This window comes from Halyomorpha halys, unplaced genomic scaffold (genome assembly GCF_000696795.3).
Source record: "Halyomorpha halys isolate HHAL.00 unplaced genomic scaffold, Hhal_1.1 Scaffold1662.1, whole genome shotgun sequence".
Classification (NCBI taxonomy): Eukaryota; Metazoa; Arthropoda; class Insecta; order Hemiptera; family Pentatomidae; genus Halyomorpha; species Halyomorpha halys.
The window spans coordinates 112,626-118,037 of NW_027107369.1; the positions used below are offsets into that span (position 1 = coordinate 112,626).

Genomic DNA, 5,412 nt, shown 5'->3' on the forward strand with positions numbered 1-5,412 from the left:
CCCTTATTTTAATGTTTATTAAAAAAAAAAATGTCATTACACTATCACCAAATGGATCCCTAATAATGGTAGTTTAGCGGAATTTACGAAATTAAGGTATAAATATACGCAATTATACTTCATAGCATTATTTCATTCATAATTAACATAGAAGTAATTGAAATTGGCCCTGTGTGAACACATTTTAAATCATAATTTAGGGAGCGTTTTCTTTGAATTATCAAAACATAGAAAAAAAAAATACCTTTCCTAAGAATTATTTTTAATTTCTTTCATACTTTTGCACAACACAGATCAATTATACTTCATCAGATGAAAATATTTTTGAAAGTTTTTACAACCTTAATCATCATCCACTAAGATTCCATCAATAATGATTTTCTATGAATATTTAACGTTCTACAACTTTAAGGTCTATTTTGAAGGTCATGTTTTACATCCTAAAATGAATAAAGAAATTTCTAAGTGAATAATTATCAAAATAACTCAACAATTAAATAAGGAAACAATTCTAATAATCTGATAACGAATTTTCATTCAATTTTCGAAAGCATATCTATCCATTGGAGTCGAACGAACATTTAATTATAAATATATTTAATGCAGTATTATAATACTACAAGTAGAGCAGTGAAAAGAATGAAACACATTCTTATTTTGGAATAAGTAGGTATAAATACTCTAAATGCGAAAAATTGTGATACAAATAGCTATTTTTACATCGATACAAATAATTCTTAATTCAAGATAAAATATGAATTCAGGAAAATATTCAAACAAAAAAAAAATATATACAGGGAAAGAAAAGAAAGTAATCCGTTGATAACCTCTGGGAAAGAGCATGTTTACATTAATTTTTCATTCACTTTTTTATCGCGTACTCAGTCTTATTTTAATTTATTAAATCTTTTTACGGGCAAACCAATCTCTTATATTTTTACATCATTTTGTCTTAAAGCACGATAAAAATATATAAAATATATATTCATTATAGAAATCGATCGTTCGTTTTATGTTACTTTTTTTTTATCAAAGCACTAAAACTAAAATTAGTTTTAACATAATATTATTATAATACTTGGTATATTAAAATTATTTTTGATATTATTACAATTTCGGAGAGAAAAAAAAATGACTTTGTCTATTTATACCATTTTTGGAAATATTTTTTTCTTTTCTAGATTCCAGGTATATGACTTTTATATGCTTATTAATTAAAAGCAGACAAATGTGCTATAACAATTCATGTGATACATTTTTTTTTTTTAAATAGGAGTTTTCACCTGATGAAATACCATTCTATTATAATAATTAATACAAAAATCTAACAATCTAAAAAAAAGTAGATAAATCTACGTGAAAAATTTATATTTCTGAGGAAAATAAAAATCACGATTTACCTTAGTATAGTTTTCCATCATTGATGCTGTTCAACTCAAAATTCCAAAAGCTTCATATCAACTTAAAAAAAAAAAAAAATAAATAAACAAAAAACAGAAAATAAAACCTAATTCATGACACTCGATAATCAGGGCACATATGACACTCACTATACATGTAGATTACATAATTCGACAAATAAATGATTTATCGTAATATTCGTAAATACGCGAACATATGATAACCTTATCAATGACTGTGCTCTCCGGACAGACTTCCATTTCGGTGCGCGCCACCCGAGAGCTGCGCTACCACTGAACCTCCAATCCTCTGCCGCACCGGTGCTGCCACCTATACGTCTCTACTCCCACTCATATATATCTCTACATAAATATATTTGTTTATTCCAAAGACTTCTTTTAATCTCTACATTTAAAGTTTCGTAGCGTAAAAAGCGACAATAAGTCACTGATGAAGAAGTAGGTGTGAGTGCGAATAGCTTCAAGATTATAACAGAGAATTGAATTAAAAAAAAAAAGAAAAGAAAAAAAATATATATATGTATTATATTATAAAAACGTATAAAATGTTATGAGTATGAAACAGATAAACGTATAAAAAAAAAAAAAAGGAAACGAAACGATACGAGATGAGAATAGTTATTAAAAATAAAATACCTTATAGCTATAAAAGAGAGCATAATAGTTAAATGTTTATGTCCTCTGTAATAAAGTGGGTTATAAAAAGAATAAAATTGAATTCAGTAATAAAATAAAGTGAAAATATTTTATTTCGGTTTAAGAACGGTACACCTATTTAACGGTATAGATAGTGCTCTTGAATTTCCTACTAAACGAAATACCACAATTGACGACCTATGGGACTTTTAAGGCACAGTTATTAAATTAAAAATGTTTATTTTTAAAACAAAAACCTCATTTTGAAATAAATGAAGAAATTTTTGTATAGGAATACAAAAATTTTGTTATTTATATGGATTAAGGTTGTTAATGAAAGATTCCTATGAATAATAAATCCTTAATGACCCAAATATATTTAATATACAAAAGTAAAGAATAAATTATTATGAGAAAATTAAAAAATAATGGATAAATATTAAACTATTTGTCAACTACATATATTTTCCATTAAATAAAAAAACATCATATGAAATGCCAACGAATCATCAAAGTTTTTCACAAAAAGAAATCTTTATTTCCTATAATATTTTTGTTTCACAAAAAAAATATTTTCATTGAAATTCTTTGTGTAGATGTGTCCTGATGACTTGCTTCCTGCCACATGATCCTCATCTCCTCCTTTACTTGATATCATGAGATATTGACTAGTTTTTGTTCGTTTTACAGCATGCATTAAGGCTCTAATCCCAGATATTTTCGGTTATTTTGTGGAATACATTTCTTCCAGATATCGCAGTCGTAAATCAGAGCTAGGCCTACCTTCTACGCCATAACCCCTGATGAAGACCTGAAACTCAGGTCGAAATGTCGGGATAAAATAAATAAATATTGTTTTGTTTATTTATGTTGTTCTTTGCTGATCACACCCCCCGACAAACTTATCCAATCAAAATCTATTTATATTGTAACCTATTACCGGCGTACAAAACAAATGTATACTAAAATAATCAAAATTCTGCTTATGAGTATCAACTAGATTTACAGACGAAATTGAATTTTTTTTTACTAAAAATTTACCATAAATAGTTTCAAATATGTTAAATTTACGAGTTTATAAAACTGTTTTTAAAGGTATATGCTTTAAAATAAAACTATGATGTCGACAAAAAAAGAAATATAACTAGTAGTAATTTATTTTATCAAATATTAAATGGATTTGAAAAAATTAAATCATATTTTTTGGGTTCATTCTAATTTACTTGCATGACGATTCCTACCGCTTTTTTAATCTGAGTATTGCCAATCTTTCCATATTCATCCGTAACTCTGTAACGACCTACATTTAGCAATCTGGTTGGGAGGAATGGGAAAAATGTGTAAACGATTGGAAATTGTTTTCTACAACTTTTAATAATTGCTATCAATGACAATGGTGGAACCTACGCGTGGCTTACAGTAACCTAACTCGGCTTGTTTGTAAGAAGAGTGTTTCTCATTACCATACTAGAGGGAAGCACTTTCATGATCTGCAATGAAGCGTGGAGCAACGATTATTAGTGGTAAGACGAGATGGTTTCATGAAAGTTTCGAACATCAATGTTTCAGAAGGCTGACTAGTTTATAATAGCATGTTCAAATTCAGGTTGTAATAGGTAATACCCACCACGAATTACTTTTCTTTTTCACAGTAATGCACTTATTAATTCACTTTTCTTTTCTGTTTTTAGAGGGATCGGAAACAAAAAGGCTGAGAATTGAAGACAAATGAAGAAAAGGAAGTAGCTAATATCCACCTGATTTTTTAGCATAAAGCTGTGATTTTCTGAAGCAGCTTAAATTAAAAATTGTGTTTAGTGAATTATTATTTTTTATTTATTTTTTTCTCAAAACCTTTTAATCTGAAACAAAAAAAGAGAAATAAGATACCATACATATAAATGTACACGCTTCCGATATAAGTCCTTCACAACAGCCCTGAAATCACTACAACAATACCAAAACAGCACACTACAGAAGATATGTCGAGGGACATCTCTTGAAAGACGTAACATGGCACACATTCATAACGAACTACAGTTAGAAACTGTACAACAACAAATCACACGGAGACACATTAAATTCTTCGACAGTCTTCCTGCTTCCTTCAATCCAGTATTCCAGTCTATCACTCCATCCCCCCTTCCTGCGAGGTGGCAGGAAAGGTTCCGAAAAACCCTATTGACATCACCTCATAACTCGATCTTCTGATGGACCCCCACCCCCTCCCTCACACTTCTTTTCGACTTCTGACAGTTTTTCTTATTATTTCACCATTATCTATCGTCTTTATTAATTAATGTTTTTTATTCGTATCTTATATGCGATACAACACGAGGAGGCCCCTCACCTCCGGACTTAAAATAGCTCCTTTTTTAGAATGAATAGCTCATACTTGATATTAAACATAACAGGTAACCTTAAAATACCAAAGGTAGTAAAAGGTAAGACACAACACGAATTAATTTTCTTTTTCTACAGTAATGCACTTACTAATTCAGTTCTAATTTCTATATATATATATATTTTCTATCTATATAGAAAATATATATATATCTAAAACGTTTTTAGATTAGCCAATTCTTTGGAATGGAGTAATAAACCTGTTAATACAGTGTGATTTCGGCATTCCAAACTTTGGTACTCCAAACACTCCAGTAAACCGAACTAGCGTAAAAAAGAGGTACTTTTTATGAGAAAACCCAGCAGGCTATATTTAAAAAAAAAAAAATAAAAGTGCACACGTGTAAAAGAAGTTTAGACTTCCCGATGTATAGGAAAGTTATTGTAATCACCGAGAAATCGAAATTAGAAGTTTTAACAGTTTCGATATCGGATTATCTAATTCCGGACTATGTAAGTTCTTATAATATATTTTGTTGCTATTAGAAATACAAAATATCTATTGTACAAATCTTTTGATTCTGCAAAACTAATATAATTAGTAGTAGAAGTATGCATAGTTCAAATTTAGTTGGTGAATTCTTTTTTTTTTTTTATAATAACGTTAAAATGAATCCATGCAAAGTGTATTTTTTATATTTATTTACACTTTTTTCACTTACAAATGAACAATTTTATAGTTTTCACAAATAAAATCACCGGGGATTACTGGGGATCTAAAATAAATCATTTTTAATAAAACCATTAGGGCTATACTGTAAACATACAGAAAATGTACAATCAAACAGCAATTAACTTATTTTCTTCAATTACGTTTTAAAAAAAACACACACACATTTTAAAATAACAGCTATGGAAATAAATAAAGTTTAATCAAACAATAAAGATAAGAAATATAATTATTTTTAACAGTTTATACTGGAGTCTATTTCAACCTGAATAAAACCAATGT

At 28.5% G+C, this 5,412-nt stretch overlaps 1 long non-coding RNA gene across 1 annotated transcript in view; it reads right to left on the reverse strand.

Annotated features, from left to right (window-relative positions):
• Positions 1 to 1,688, reverse strand: part of LOC106690326 (uncharacterized) — a 66,568-nt gene extending 64,880 nt beyond the window's left edge. The window contains exons 1-2 of the long non-coding RNA XR_001344578.2: positions 1,551 to 1,688; positions 1,401 to 1,461 (exon numbers count right to left, since the gene is read on the reverse strand). This is a non-coding gene — a long non-coding RNA (uncharacterized lncRNA). The remainder of the gene's footprint in view (positions 1 to 1,400; positions 1,462 to 1,550) is intronic.
• Between the last annotated feature and the right edge of the window lie 3,724 nt (positions 1,689 to 5,412).